At 30.7% G+C, this 17,777-nt stretch overlaps 1 protein-coding gene across 1 annotated transcript in view; it reads left to right on the forward strand.

Moving 5' to 3' along the window:
- The first annotated feature begins 9,785 nt into the window (after positions 1 to 9,785).
- Positions 9,786 to 17,777, forward strand: part of LOC121129130 (multiple C2 and transmembrane domain-containing protein) — a 157,542-nt gene continuing 149,550 nt past the window's right edge. The window contains exon 1 of the mRNA XM_040724808.2: positions 9,786 to 10,148. The gene's annotated coding sequence lies outside the window, so the exon portion shown is untranslated. The remainder of the gene's footprint in view (positions 10,149 to 17,777) is intronic.

Consider the following 17,777-nt stretch of genomic DNA (forward strand, 5'->3'; position numbering starts at 1 on the left):
TTTACGAGCATGGTTAAGATCAAAATCTAATTGAAAAATTGCAAATATTTTGTATGTGCAATTTACATTCTGTACATCTTGATCAAATGCAGCCAGAAAGTGCATGTACAAAAGTTTTTATTCCATGTTTTTTTTTAATGAATGTACCTTTGGCTAAAATAAATCATACAAAAAACTAACACTAAAAACAAAACTTTGGTAAATTATGTTACAAGTACTAAGAAATATTATCGTAACATGGATATTTGCAAGTAAAATAACAAACTATTTGGAAAAAGGGGGTTCATTTTGAAACATATTTTCCACTCCAACTTTAAATATATGTATTACATGCAATGATGACACTACGCGTTACTTAGTAACGCATTACTTTAATCCGACTACTTTTTTTTTTTTTTCAGTAGAGAGTAATCTAAGGCGCTATTATTTCCAAAGCAGTATACAGATTAAAGTTACTTATAAGTTCATGGTGATAGTACTATTTTGGCCATTTCCCTTCTAAAGTATCCTCTCCCGTTTAGATACTCTAATGCCACTTTGACCATTAACCATCAGAGGGTAGCATAACGCACCTGTTTCTTTGGCATACGGTCCATACACCACACCGCTCTATGGCACTGAGCATTAACTGTCATAGTGGTGATAATGGATGTGTAACTGCGGCACGCTACAGTGTTTTAATTGATTGTAGCGCATTACTGATACACGGCCAAAAATCAAATTTTATGTTCTTTCCTTTTGTGAAGCAGAAAGCCGCTACCGCAGGAGGTCCCCCACCACCCAAACAACAAAAGCTTAGCTTTGGCTCTAAACTAATCATTGGGAGAGAGTTGAAAAATTGGTTGGGCAGTATGTTTTAGTCGAAATACTCCCCTTAAACACGGTTGACTTGCCTTCCTTTCGTGCCATTATAAACAAGATCCCTACTATCAATGCCACTGATCTGATTTGTTTAATACTTGGAGAAGGAGAATGTGTAGATGTAACTAATAAAGCAAATCGTAGTCTAACTTAGTTACTTTTAAAATCAAATAGTCAGTAAAGTAACTAAGTTATTTTTTGAAGGAGTTGTCAGTAATCAGAAGTGGGACTACTTTTTACAAGTAACTGTGGCACCTCTGATTACAAGCAACGTCTAACACACACACTTTGCTTTAATAATATAGAAGATATCTCCTTTATACCAGTAATTTATTGTTTCCTTTCAAAATTGTATAACAGGCACTGATATTGACAATGGTCTTACTTCAGTGATACCATATGTCTGGCTCCCACCTTTCCCTTGCACTCTTACAAAAATCCCATTTCTGTTTATCGTACAGCCAGGGACGCATAATATAGGAGTTGATCTAAACGCCAGCGAGATTTTATAGAATTTGGCATACCGTTCTTACTCAACTCTAGACTGTGTAGACTCCCTTTAAAAAATATGGAATACGTTTTTGATATACTTTTATTATTGCAATTTAACAAAAAATAGTTAATTGCTTCAATTTCCCAAACAAAAAACACGATTCTTTCTATTCATATCTTAATTTGAAACTTGCTAAATTCTTTAATTGCAAATAACTCCGTAGATGATGAAGCTTACGAGCGAAAATTAACCCCATAAAGTTTTTCTCTAATGCAAAAAAATTAAATTCCTGCAATTTTTCAAACTGGATTATTGGAATATTTATCAGACCTTTGCAAATCGCCAATGTATAATTATTTAATCAAATAATTATTCAAAACTGTAAAACGAGGTATTGTTTTACTTTAGCATACTTTTTTAACAAAATCATTATCATTTTCAAACCTTTTTATTCAGTGTATGGACAATGGACTTCTGATCTGATTTTCAAAACTGTGTAAAACAAAACTTTAAAAATGTGTTATCATTATGTAACACAAATAAAAATGTTGATTGGTAAAACTTGTCAAGTTGCTGCAACCTATAGTATAAACGTTAAAAGAGAATTAAATTGAAATTAAATATGTCAATTGACTGACTTCAAGAGAGATGAAATATGACACATTTACTGACATTACAGTCTCAAATTATTTTTTTATATTAAATAATTTTCTTTTATAATTTAAATATTAGTTTTCATTCATAATAAATTATATTTTATTACAATATAAATATTTTGCCTTTATTTAAGAGTGAAATGTTCTTAAATATTCTTTGCAATAACACTCAAATATGGGCAAATTGAGACGTATTTAAAAAGGGAGCAAAGTACTTATGTAAAAAAAATCTTATTTTCCTAACTTGTTATTATTAAGAATAGGACACCAGAACCTTAAATATTGAAATGGTTAGAAATTATATAAGGATCAAGAGTCTCATAATACCTAAATAATATATTACAATATCAATTCTTGTAAAGTGAAGAAGATACTTGTAGAACAGGAATTGAATCAATTTAGCAAAGATCATTTGGTAAAAATGAAGAATAAGAATGTCCTTGTACTGATATTGGAATACAAATTGCCAAAGGGCAGTTTTGAAGCCATTAAGTCAATCTATATTAATGCTGAAATATTCATTCTTTGAAGAAGCATGCAAATATATCACATATTTCAATTTATATTTATATCAAATTTATATTTTCATGTAAAATAATTTTTATTAACATACAAATAACATACATTTTGTGTTGAACAAGTATTACAAGCTTAAAAGCCTACATAGAGGTAAGCTTGATGGATCAAATTACTCACATTTGTTTTTTTAGTAACTATGTATTTGAAAAAAATTATTATTTGTTATTTATATAGGATATATCTAAAGCTATTAGTTTACAGAAAAAAAGAAATTAATTAGTTTATGCATAAAACTTGTTTTCAAATACTGTAAAAATTTTGAGTATCTTTTAAGCCTCAAAATTGCAATTATGGGAAGAAAACTACACCCATCTTCATTCGGAACACGACACTTCTATCACGACAGCCAAAAGACTAAAAAATATTTCTGGAGGTTAACCAAGATGCTATTTGGTCAAAGAATAAGTGGCCTCCCCCCCCCCAATCTTAATCCTTTGGATTATTCTATCCAGGGAAAGGTCGAGGTTATTATGTTTCAATAATTATCACTATAGTATCAGTGTCTCCTAGAATTATTTCAACTTTCCCCATCGGCGGTGGTTGGGCAAGTCTTCCTTGCAAAGTACTCTCAACCCATACCCACACGTCAACTAGCCCAAATGTTCCTCTAAATAACATGGCTACGTTTATTTATACTCCTTTAATGAGTCAGATGGATTTGGACCAATTAAGTATAAGTAAATATTATTGTATTAAAATCAGTTGCTCTTTGAGGTCAATTTACATAGTGCATATTTTTTTCTGTAGGAGTGACCAGGGCGCGTTCAAGTGAATAATTTTTCCTTAGCACGTTGTCCATTGAGCTCCGTCGTTCAATTTTTGCAATTGATACTTGAAAAAAAAAATTATTTCCAAATCTGTCATCATTGCAACATATGGAGTGAGGTTTGTGTCTATTTCTTACAACTCAAGGCTGCTTATAGCTAATTTAATGAGCCGTCATTACAGCTATCTTTCCAAATATTTTTCAAATTATCAGAGTGACCACGTTCATTTTTAGTTTTTTTTTTTTTTTACATACCTACGTTTCATGTTATTTGAATCACGGCAAATACCCTACGAATAAATTGTCATGCTTGTCAGCTATCACTTTCTAACAGGGACCTTAAATTGTAATTCCCAGATCCGAACTACAAAAGAAAACTCGGGTAAAAACTACGAATATATTCAATAAGACTAGGTATGACACCCAGAACAAATGCGTGAACTGCAAAGGTAGAACTAGTAAAATCAACCTGATTGACATTACTTTCAATAATAAAATGCTCCAAATTATATAGTAGTTTGCTACTTATGTCATTCACACCAACTGGTGGGCTATTTAATTACACAAATGTTCAGAGGAATTATCGCAGGGTTGATCTTATCTAGTCGTACACTTTTTAGTACTTTCAATTTTTTTAGAGTAAAATTTAAACAAGAGATTTTGTAAGTATATTTATAATAAAATCCCCTGAAAATTGTGCTTGGCACAACACTTATGCAAAATGTGAGCCCTCAGCTCTAATAATTTGCTCAAAACGAGGCATAAATCCCCTGCAGGCTTTGATTATGTAGTCAGACACAAAATACACAAAAGTGCACAAAAATTTTGTTCCTTATGAAAAGCAAGAATAGTGAGCAGCTGACGTGGTTTATTGTGTGTTTGTATTAAAACCAATTTGTAAGGGAATTGAATGAAACTATAATAAACTCCAAATAGTTAATAAATTATCTTATTTTTATATCTGATCATTTCAATTAAAATATGGGCGTGGCACAAAAATAATTTCTTGTATTGTCGTTTGAGGGAATTGACTTTATTTAATTGCATTTTGTAGTGACATATATTGTAAGTATTCTACTTAATATAATCTTGCCTACGATTAGCAATATCCACAAATATTCGATACAATAAATTTCTACATAAAATGAAGGGATTCTATTTTGATGTGGAAACAATAAATCCTAGAGATATTCTTCTGTCAGCCTTTTAATTAATTTAAACGGAATTTTAAAAGTAATTGCACCTGTCAAACTAAACAAAAGAGTCCACCGATGGAGGGCATTTGTCTTTGGATTATGATATATGATGTGAGTAGAAGATTGATCATATATGCCCAAAATAAGTTGGCAAAATGTATTAAATGATTGCTTGGACAATTAGAGCATCATTAAATACGATTTCAAAAGTCATTGATGATATAATAACATGCAAAGTAGAAACTATAAGTAAATGGCAATTTTTGTAAAAGATAATATATATTTCTCCTGTACATTTGAAAGTTGAATGTACATTAACTGGAACAAATATGTCATTCTGAATCGTGTTCTAATTTTTATATTATATGAAATTATTCAAATTGAACTATCTACCTTCAATAATAAATACGCCTTCTTTAAAGGGAAAAGAGTAAAAATTCAATTTATTTTACTAAGAAAGAGGGCTTTTTGACCGCTTATCTATGTACTTTGTACATCTTAACTCATAACACTATTTTACAACATTTTTCGCTCGTCCACTTGAACCCACATTTGTTATTTTTATTTAAGCCATAGAAGACCAAAATGATCATTAAACATTCATTTGCAGTAGGTTTGGCCTATAATATAATTTCTTAAAAAATTACATTTTAGGAGTATGATTTCAATTCAGAGCCATATTTCAAAATGAAATAACTGTAAAAATGAATATTTAAGGTAATAACAAATGATACAAAACATCCTAGCAGTCGAATGATAAGATATTTATTAAGTTATGATGAACAAAGTTCATACAAAATGTGTTTAATTGAACAAAAAATCAAGTCAAATGAAAGATTTTATTAGGGAGGTATAATTTTTTTCATTTGCTTTATATCATAGCTAAAACTAATGAATAAACCGAATATTACACTGCGAAAAAAGATTTTCTTTAAAAAAAGTTTGATTTGATTTTTCAGTTTAACTTTCTTTTTTTTTTTTTATGGAATTACAAAGTAATTTTTGGGGAACGGTGGGGGGCTTTGTTACCGATTTTAATTGTTTTTCACCAAAATACCATTAGAGAAGATTGAGCTAAGATTGAATATGCTCATTTTCACAAATTTACAACCCCACCTCCCCCCCTCAAATATTAAAATAAAAAAAACAGTTTGAGGATAAAAATTTTATTTTCAAGCTGATTAAACAGATAATAAAAATTTTGTTTCGCCACCTGTAAAATCTCGAATTGAACAATCTTTTAAACAATGTTAACATTTCAAAGTATCATTTTTACGAGTCATATTTTAAATAATATATATAGTATACATTAGTTATGTTATACTTAATAAATAGTCTTATGCCGAGTGGTTCATTCAAATCTAAACACTTTGAGTTTCAAACTTCAACATGATATAATTTATTAATTTACAATGAATTTGAACAAAATTAATACTATAAATAGATGTGTGTCTGATCTCTCTTAATCATCACTGTAGACGCCCTTAGTGGCAATAATGGCAGTGGTGGAAGCCCTGTCACCCACTGTCGATGTAGTCCTCTGTTATGACGTCCCGGTTCTGGTTAATAGTGGTTTTTAGGGGTTTGGTGTTTGGATGAATGACAATGCAGGCATTACCCTCGACAAGAACCAAAAAGGTTTAGTCAACGGGGTTGGTACCAGGGTTGTAGGGGACCCAAAGTGTCAAAAAAGGGTTAAAAAGAGTATTGCCAAGGAGGAGATGGGTGTCTTTCATTGCTGGTATCAAAAGTGGACTCTCCGCCATCACAAGGCTCTTTTCACCCACTTTAGTGAACAGTCTTGTGTTAAATCCTGAGATCTCTTTCATGGGCCCTACTGGACTTGAGAGGATTGGCTCAGGCTGTTTTCTTTCACTCCTACTGGTTCTGGTTGGCCTTTTTGGCCAAGCCTTTCTTCCTTTCCAACGTTTTGGACTTGGTGACGGTGAAGACTGTGGTCCAGGAGATGGCCAACTACTTGGAAGGCGCGAATATAAACTCATCAATCAGGTTCAAGTGTAATTTTCTCGACTTGTACATAGCCCTCGTTTTGTTTTGTAAATAACAGTTTTTGTATGATTTAAATAACTTAACCTCTATTCATTATTGAATTAATAAGTGTTCAGATTTCAAATGGACCATCTAGTAAGGTAATGAAAACTATTGAGGAACTCTCTAGATACATTTATATTATATAAAAATTAATGAACCGAATCAGAAAATAATTATAATTAAATCCTTATGGTTTTTTTATGACCTATATATACAGAGTGCAAAAGCATGCTGTGATAAGGTTTTTTTTTTATATTAAATGTTAATTTTATCTCCAACCGGTTATCAAATTTACAAAAAAAATAACAGAGTTTTAAAGCTTCATGGATTCTAATTTATTTCATTCAATAAAATCACATTCAGCCTCCATTATAGTCAGTATACAAGGGCGAAAGCGTAAGCAGGCAAATTTCTGGAATTCCTTCTTGTTCCGACTTAAAAGTTCACCTTTGGTGTTGCAGTGTATTTGGTTGGTTTGTCGTTCGATCGCGTACCACACACAAAAAAAAATCAATCAGATTAAGATGTGGCAAGTTTGCAGGCCAAAAGTCCAGCGAAAGACATATTGTTTTGAGCTATTTTATACTTTTTTCGAGGTGTGGGAGGGATCTGAGTCGTACTTCTTCATTATGGCCTCCTATACATTGCGAACAAAGGTTTCACTGAGTCCCCGATTTCTAACAATTGTTATCTTCTCGCTCCCGTTGCAGATTTCAAGGAGAGTTCCAAGCCTTTTCCACATATTTTGGGTCAACAAATTCGTCAATTGATTCCATTTTTTCCAACTTTTGAAGGTATGAACAAACTATCTAACAAAACAAAAAGTCAGCTCCTAAAGTGCCTGCGTTTAACCAAGATAAGGTGCCAAAGTGGAGGCCGGGATAGTTTGTACATCCTGTACGTATGTGCTTATATGAATCATTATACAGAGTGCAGCACAATAACATCCTTTTTCAGAAAAGGCAATCATACAAGTTTCTTTTATTACAAATGTTTAATTTCTGTTTCATAATGATAGTACACATTTAAAAATAAACTTTTAAAAATCGTATCAAATAGATGACGTATACCATTGCCCATAGATTGAATAAAACGAAGTTCGGTAATTTCATACAGGGCGATTGCTTCAATTATTTTATTTATCTTTACTAAAAAATTTCGTTGAGAGGTTTAAAAGGAATAAACATTAGATAAAAAAAAATATTAAAAATTTAATTGGCAATATATATCTTGCTTTCTATAGTTGTGAATGATTATTTGATAAAATAGTTAGTTATTCGTGATTCTTTAAAGGTATTAAAAATGTTGGTTTTTCTGGAATAAATCAAGTTCAAATGACTGTATTTGAACAAATTGCATCAATTTAAAATTATTACACAACGCCAGATCTGAAGGCATCAATTTCAACTCGCTATAATACTTATCTGTGGAGTTATTTGCGTTTAAAGAATTTTGCAAATTTGAAATTATGAAAATCAATTGAAAAAATCGTTTTTTTATAAATTAGAAATTGAAGCCATTATCGGATTTTCATTAAACACAAAAGCTAAAATACAATTATTTTTATTTTATAAAATATTGTGTCAATCCATTTTTTGACAATATTTAGTTCTCACTACTCCAGAGCATAACTGTAATTCCAAGAAAACTTTAGAATATCTGCAAATTATAAAAAAAAGTGTTTTATTGAACATTAAATTCTAATGAAGTTTCTACAACCAAATATTTGTTAATGGTGAAAGGTATCTAGTTCAGCTACACTTATGATTTGTTTTCGATTGTATTGAGGAAATAATCAATAAAAGATTGATATAATGACATATAAAAACTACATTATTGGGCAACTTATATTTGATACGTCAACATAAAGATAATTTAAAGGAAAATAGAGAAAATAAGGCAATCCCAATATTGCAACTCAATATTTCAAGACGAGTTAAGGTACATTAAGGCGTTATATACAAATTTCTGGGCTGAGTTACGATACTCAAGAATTTTAGATATATTTCAAAACCTATAGGCGATTAAACTTCTTTCACATAAACTCTATCCATATCTTATTACGACCACCAATTTTGGCATATTTCAGTGCAATTTGCAACACAAAAAAAGAGTTGATAATAATAATTTCTTGATAGCTATAATTCAGAATAGGGATGTCCAACCGTTGGCTCGCTTCATGTTTAAGTGCAACCCACTACTCATTCCCACTTCACGTAGTATTTGCATCAAAATCGTAGCAATATCATCAACACTCGTAGAACGCACCTAATACGTACAAACATAGGAAAATATTTGACGTCATCTCGTATTTTATGAAGCTCTAACAGCGTCCAAAATAAAGAAATTTTATAAAAATTATCGGACGGGGAAAAAAAATTTAATGACACAACAGAGTTATTTTTTTTTTTTTTCAAAAAAAAAATATATATATATATTAAGACCCCCCAACCCCAAATATAATTTTGCGGACGCCCCGGAATATAATTGCCATATTGGTATTTTTGAAGCATTTGCCCTTTTAAAAGAAGATTGGGCCTTTATTTTTATTTGGCCTAAATTTGAAACAATAATGCATTATTGAATTGTTTTTTGAAGCCATTTTTCATGAAATTTATGTTTATAGCCTATGTGGCCTATTGAAATATTTCACATGGCAGCACGTTCCTTTATATTTATAGGTAGGGCATCTCTTATTTTTGAACCTTTGTTTAAATAATAGACTTTTTTTAACCTCAATTTGGCTTTTACAATAAAATATTTCATTTGCACGACGAATTTTGCCTACTTTAAGTGCGATTTGGGTCCCTCCATGCAGTTCATAATAATAATATGTGTTTATAAATAAATGGTAACTTTGCATCCCATACTCAATTGTGTAATTAATCATAATAGCTCACTTTTGTGTTGAGATATACTCCTTCAGCTGTATGTATTTTCAAAAAATTAAATACACACTATGTGACTAAATTGCTTTGAGCTGAATCTTGAACAAGTCCCAAATAATTGTTCTTTAAAATGGAGGGAAAATTAAATTGTATTCCTTCTTATTTAGTATTAATAAAGTACAGTAGAAAGAGCCCGCTTTCTACTTTTTTAAGGGAGGAAAAACCTTCTCAGTAAAAAAAAAAAGGAAAGCAGAGGACTTTAGAAGTAACAAAAACAAAAAAAAACACACGCACACTCTTAAAAGAATAGAAGTATTGCGAGCACTCGCACAAAAAATATATAACTTCTTTCACAATCTCCAGACCTTTGCAGTATTAAATCAAGACTTGCCTCATTTATTCCTCCCAACGTCTTCTTCCCTTGAGGGGAAAAAAGTATTACCTAACAATTTCATCCGTCAGTTCGAATAAGTGAAAAGTTACAACATATATATACTTATAGTTCCCATCCAGGAAGTTTTTTGTTCTTCTGATCAATAAGCTTGCAAAGAAATCAGAGTAGAAAACAAAGTTTGCATGATCATAAAAAAAGTCATGTGAATTTTTTCTCTCTTCTTATCCTAAAAAAGAAAAAGGAGCCGAAGGAAAAGGAATCATGTAAGTTTAAATGACTCTAATTAATTATTGGGATTATCATTATTTATCTTTTGTTGGAAGGATAATTGGAGTGACGTAACAAAAAAATATATTGTGATATGAATTGGTTGTAATTTTTTATTGTAATAAATAATTCAAAGTATGTTTATTCTTCAAAATTTAAACACACGGGCTTCCAATTAAAAATATAAAAAGCCCAGAGAATAAATTTTGATAAATGTGTCCCTTGGGAACATTTCCCTCTAACATGAATTGATTAAATTTTTTCTAATCAAAAAATAACAAACATGAATAAATGAAAATATTTTGCCTTCCAATAATAGAAATGTAAATCCCAGAGAGTTAACTTTGAAGAGCTCTGAAATCCATAATATTTGTTACTTTCAATTTGACGTTTTAGTGGGTATTATATTGCTGTTTTATTGCTCCCAGCTCTCAAAGAGTCTACCTATTTTAAATCCATAAATAGCACAATGAATAACTGTGAACAAAACAACTTACAAATCTATTTTTGCATTTCAACCATTTTGATAAATGTGTCACTTGTGACTTTTTCACTCTGACATGTATTGATAAAAAGCATTTGGCATATTATTGTAATATTTAAAAAAAAAAAACCGAACATTAATTATTCAAAATGTATTAAATTTACACCTGCGGATCCTATTTAAAAATATTGCAATACCTAGCCAATAAATTTTTGGAAACATTTAATATAAAACATGAGCACCAATTTGGGCAAAACTTTATGCGGTTATTATATTGACCTTGGGTCACAAATAGGTGACCTACATACTGGGAGGCCCTACATACCCTAATGAATAACTATGAACGATATTTCTGACTCATATATTATTGAGTCAGGTTCTTAGTGCGATTCGACCATCTTAATATGTTATACAAATAAGAAAATAGTTATTTGATCCCTGGTAAATTGCGTAACTTTGCCTTCTGATAAAGATCATCAATAGGATTGAAGTCTGGGCGACTCCATGACAAAATGTGCTTGTTTTTAACACCCATATCCATATATTTTGGGTCATTGTCGATCTGAAAAACCCTTTACACGACTCATTTGGAAAGGAAATTGTAGGTCAAGATTTCCCAGATGATGGACGGGCAGTGACGCCCCAGAATGACAAACACTGCGTCTTCGTCCATCCTCCCTTCGAAGTCGTGAAGTCGTCATTTCCCTTTATATGAGGAACCTTTTTAAAACGTTATGTTTCCTCTCCCATGCTGAACAATGGGGTTGATGTTCTCGGGGCTATACTCAGAACTTTTCTTCCTGCACACCCTTTTTTTGGTTCTTATAATATCTTGTACTATTGATATAAAACGATCATTAAAACTATAAGTTTCTATGTCAGTGGGCTAACTATCTAAATCAGCAAGGGATTTCTTTTCTCCACCGTATATGTCATTTGAGACCTTTTAGCTCTGAAAGGAATTTGTACTTGGGAAATTATTATTATTGCTAAAATAATTCAAGTTTTTTTTTGTTTTTTTGCTTGGTTTTAATAACAAGATTTCCAGTGGTTTTAATATTATTTTGGTACCACGATCTCATAATTTGAACAATAAAAAAGTAATTTACATCGATGTAATACTATTGGGTTTTTAAAATGCATTAGAAACTTGTGGGATAGTTTTTAGATATACATGGTTATAGTTTATTCTTGACAATAAATTGTAACTCCATATTTAATGAATTCAAAAGTATTAATGACTTCTAAAATCACTGATGTTTAATATTTAAGGATTTCAACAGTTTGTATAAAGCATATGGATTATATTTTTGTTTTTATTACTCCTTACAGCTAGATTATGTCCCTTGTTGTATTAATGATTTTAATATTGTGTGGTGTTAAAATAAATAATTAAGTAGTTGCAAACCTATGAGCCTATAACGATCGAATTATAGTTATAAAAAATTATAATTGTTTGTAAAAGTAATGCATATAACATAGAATATTAAAATTTAAAAAAATCATAAAAGTACAAAAAAAAAAACTGAAAAAAACATTCACAAATTGTAAATAACATATGAACAAATATGTCAAAAAAAAAAAGAGTTCACTAAAAACTGCTTGAGATATCCCTTGAAGAAAGCATAGAGGAAAAGCATTCCAAAGGATAGCCGATTTATAATAACAACTATGCTTGAAAATTTCTATATTTGGTTTTGGAAGGTAGATAAGAGAGTTTCGTTTCATGGTTTAATGTGTTTAAACTCGGTCCTAGACCGATTTTTTTAGTATGGTCTTAGCTGATTTTATCTAGACCGCTTTCCATCGATGTTCCGATCAAGACTGGGGTCTCAGACTGTGTACCGATTATTTTGGTCTCACTTTAAAGACCGGTTTTCTCCCCATCCCAATTATATAGTTGTACTTCTTACCTATGACGTCATTGAACCGATGTCTATCAATTGGAACCGAATTTTAGATAATATACATTCGTTCCGAAAATTCAAAATGGGTTATAATTTTTGTTGGACTGAACTAATTCACTTTTTCTATAATTACTGATACCGACCAAAATTATTAAAAGGACTGAATTAGTTCAGTCCAACAAAAATTATAACCCATTTTGAATTTTAGGAACGAACCCCTAACAGACACAACGATACTACAAAGTTCGTAGCACTGTTAACTTGATTCAATTTGACTTATGTTTTCGCTGAATTAATTACCTTGAGTGGTTTGAGGGTACTTGAATAATTGCCTGGGATAAAACACATAAAGTTTTATCCAAAGAAAACAATATAACTATTGAGACACTTAGTTTTTTTTATTCTCTGCATTTTTTTAGGAATCCCAAATGCAATGGAAAGCTTATCATATTTATTAATTTGTGAATAAAATTAAGATGAGAGCCCGTGTTTTCAATATTAAAAATAAATATGAATTTTAACCATCTTCCTTTATTTTCAATCAAACACTATTTAAAAGGACAACAAAATAATGAAATAAGAGGCTTAATATTGTAAATTAAGTTTTTTAATAATCTACGTAAATAAAGCTAATAGATTTTCAAAAAACTCAATTATCTATTGGACAAAAATTTGTTGATTTCAGGCAATTTCAAGAGTTTCATAAGTAACTTAGTATGTTTAATTCTAACTAAAAAAATAATTTTATTGCCGACATTTTCCTTCGGGATATATTTCAAGTACCGTAAAAAAACACACGCACACTCTTAAAAAAATAGAAGTATTGGAGTATTAAATCAATCTAACCTAGGAACCTTTTTGTGAAATCCATATGAAAACATAAAGTATTATATATTTCTTTCTCTTGGAATCACCTGGGATCGAACGCACATTGAGTTTGAGAAAATAATATCTCCTGAGCACGTTGCCACTGAGCTATGGCGACTCCATAAATCAAGACTTGCCTCATATCTCCCACCCCCCTGTCTTCTTTCCTTGAAGATATAAAGAGTATTACCTGAAAATCTCATTCATCAGTTGTGAATAGTAAAAAGTTACGACTTTTCTTATTTACAGTCAACTTTTTTGATAAATAGGCCTGCAAAGAAATCAGATAAGAAAACAAGTTTATATCACTATCACAAAAGACTTATGTGACTTTTTTTCTCTTCTTATGCAAAAAAAGAAAAAGGAATCGAAAGAAAAGAAATCATGTGAGTTTAAAAGACTATAATTAATTATTTGGATTATCATTAGTTACCTTTTGTTAGAATGATAATTGCAGTGACGGAACTAATAAAGTAAATAGACTTTAATTAATAATTTGTCACGAAATTAATAAATTATTACATTTGTAATAATTAATGAAACAAAGTTTTTCCTAAAAACTTCTCTTTATTATTGGCCCCAGAGTTATATATGCTATTAATTAGAGTTGGGTTCAAGAATAACTCAAACTCGAAAAAACCTCTGCTTTTAATTTTGACTCCTCAAAAATTGAAAATAATAAAATGTGAACAACAGGTCAAACTTGTTTATATAATTATTTATGTCCTTATTTACTCGATCTATTCCAGTCTTTTAACTGTTTCTATCAGCTCCTGGGACCGGCCCTTAACACCGTCAGTCCTTCAGATTTCAGTACTAGAACTGATTAAACAAAGAAGAAATAAAGTTGACTGAAGTGATAAAGGACCGAACATGAGAAGTCTTAGAACTGATATACAAGTCTGAACAGGACTGGACCAAGACAAAACTGGACGATACTGCAGTCTTTAGTCCTAAATAAGGACTAACACAACAAATATTTCCTCCATTATTCGGTCAACTGTCATATTAAGATTATCGAACTGACTTAATTGTAGAACTTAAATTATATCAATTCAATAAATAAAAGATATATTTCACTTATGCCTTTATTTGTGCTCAGTCTCAACTCAATATTCAATTGCTCGAGTTGGACCAAACTACTTTGCGACTCATTTGTCACAAAAACTTTCTCCCTAACTTGCCCTAAACAAACTAATCCATAGGATTCATATCGGGAGAGTTAGAGGGCCAAGTCTGGGTGTCCCAAAATGGCACTTTCTATACTTTAAACAAGTTTTGGGTCTTGCGGGCCTTGTGAGAGAAGTCCAAGTCTTGTTCAAAAAGGAACTCACCCACTTTGGCCATAGCTATCATCCAAAGTATCACTTGGTCAGATAGGAGTTCACAGTACCTGTCGTCACCTACCCTCCTTTGGCTGAAAGAAGATGGGGCCATGACACGGCTGTTGCTCTCCATTACCCAAAGGGTCATGATGCTAGCCGGAAACTTGGTTCTAAAGACTTGGGTGACATTAGCTCTCTCTGTGGACTACCATCTGTAGTTCTAGATGTTGTGGGATTTGTTAACAGTCCATCGTTTCTCATCCTAATAAAAGATGATTCAGTGACCATGGGACATTAAATAGTTGAGCAATTTTATTGTGTAGGTAGCCAGGATAGCCCTCAATTTGTCTGTGAGCATATGACTTCATCCTCATGACAGTGTTTATGGCCCTGGAGACTGTTGCACAGCTTACTTGGCTCTTTTTGGCTTGAAAAAAAACCAAAAATATAACGTACTGATTTTATTATAAACTGTTGAAATATAATAATACGAACATCAAATAAATTATATAAAATGATAGCTCCGATATTAATAATTTTGTAACTACCGTTCTACCTCTCATTCCTCGCTAAAAAAGAAGAAAAATCCAAGAAATTATAATTTAAAACAATCAATTGAACTATCTAAACCTCAATACAAAATTACTAAATCTACGAATTAATCCTAAACAAGGCATTACCAAGATAAATAGAAAAATATTTGGTTAGTTGCGGTACCAATGGTTCGGGACAACTCTATGAGAAACTCAATCATCTTGCCTGATATTATACATACTCGTTAATTTATAAGTATTTTACCATATGAATAATCCATCTTGTCGAATTGTCATTAATTGATAACGGATAAGTGTTTAGCAATTATTCTATTAGAATTACTGTACTGCTGGTTAATTATTTAATACTAAAGTATAATATAATGATCATTAATGAATGTGACTAATGGAAAAGAACACTAATTAATTTATCTATATGAGATATATACATCATGAATAATACCAATTTGGCATACTATCATTTTAAACTGAACAAGATATACAATTGTATATATATAAACAAGTTACATTTTATTTTTCCCCGAATGTCCCAAATGGTCTTCGGCCGAATTTTTGTTTAGTAAATGTTATTCGGCAAAAGCCCACTCACACAATTCCATGTCATAAGAATATTATTGCAGCTGAGAAGGACAATGTCTGCGGACAAGTTGGTTTTGGCCTTTAGCTGATTAAGATTCCTGTGTTTCACACAGCTAATGTATTTTGCCTACAAGAATGGATTATACAGTGAAGTCTATGTTATTTAATCTGGGAGAAAAGGGGCCACATTTCCTTACATTTAAATGTGAGAAAGTATTACGTGTTTTTTGTCTTTTAGAGGCAATATTGTTATATCTTTTGTGAAAAATCCTCTTTCCTTTTACACAATTAAAACTATGATAATATTAAAGTATCATATAAGATCGAACAATATTTTCTTCGAAGAACCATACATCAACTTGCCCAAGGCATTCATCCCTGCCAGCTACTATATTGTCTTTAAAAGATGGAATGCTGTCGTTTAGACCATAAGGCGTTTACATATATTGAGTAAAATACACTTAATGATATATCTTTGAAGTTTTTGAACATTTTTTGATAAAATTAATTTATAGTCGGATCAACCGTTTGCAATTTTTAATCGTTTTTAAAGCGTCCAAAAACAAAAGTCACCCTGAAAATACATATAACTCGAATCCAACTCGTATAACAATTAATCATATTGATTTGTTTATTTTTTCCGAGTTATAAAATCAAGTAAATATTTAATTACTTATTTGACATATCATCAATACAATCATTGATTTATTTTCCTTGATATTATTAATTATCATAAAAACACTTCTAGTCTATCAGTGTATAACCATTACACCAAGCTGTGGAGTGAATAGATGAAATGCCCAAATTTGATTTCATTATTTTATGTTTTATAGCCAATATAAGTACTATTGAGTCTACATACTTTGAATATAGATTTAATTTATGGCCATAGGTAGTTATTAGTTTTATGTAGTAAATAATTGTGCTATGTATATAAAAATATTTGGAATTTTAGATATTTAACTAGATGACAACAAATGAAATGGATCTATTGATAATACATTCATAAGTTTTGTTTATATAAATTATAATAATTTTTGTAAGCAGAGTCTGAGTTTGTATAAATTTTCTGACTCCTGACTCCGCAGTTCTACATGTACATGACTTAAATATATTTAAACATAAATACATGTTAGAGTTCTTTTATTTATTTTTTGGAAATAATCCAAACACAGTTTGAATATGATTTATATTAAATTAAAACATACTTTATGTCCTCTACGTCACTAGCAAATATTGTGAATATTAAGTTTATGTGTAAAAATAGGTAATTTTGACGAAAAATCAAGAAAAATACGAGTTCAAGTTCCCAATTTTCTTTTTTACTTTATAAATATTGATTCTTTCTTCTGTTGATAAACACCTATGTTTGAAGAAAAAACATAATTATTTGTAGTTAATTTTAGAGTTAATGCCAGAATATTTCAGAGATACATATTTTGGTTATATTGGATACCAAGCTGGGAATATTTAAAATTGAAATTACAAAAAAAAAAAAAAAAAATAGTTATGTTATCAAATTGGTGCCAAAAGTGGCATAATATTTTGAACTTTGCAAAATCTATATATATATATACATTTATGATTATAACATATATAAGCTGAGTATTTATGCCAAAAAGTGAATGTGAAGAATAAATTTTCTTTTTTTTAGCTGTTGTCATTATAGTTTAACTACTTAGTAGTGAACTTCATTTCCTACTGCATTCAATATTATTCAAAACCTGATTGAACATCCATGTGTGCTCATAAAAGACAGGGATTAACCTTCAGAATTGTAGTTGTAAGTCCTTGTTGAACTCAAAGTAAAACTGAGGATCAACGTGGGAGTAATTCTTGCCCTTTTCCTTGTTTATTTCCTTCTTTCCCTCGTCACAGCTGATTGTAGCTGATCTCATCAATGTCATGA

The sequence above is a fragment of the Lepeophtheirus salmonis genome, chromosome 14 (genome assembly GCF_016086655.4).
Source record: "Lepeophtheirus salmonis chromosome 14, UVic_Lsal_1.4, whole genome shotgun sequence".
Lineage (NCBI taxonomy): Eukaryota > Metazoa > Arthropoda > Copepoda > Siphonostomatoida > Caligidae > Lepeophtheirus > Lepeophtheirus salmonis.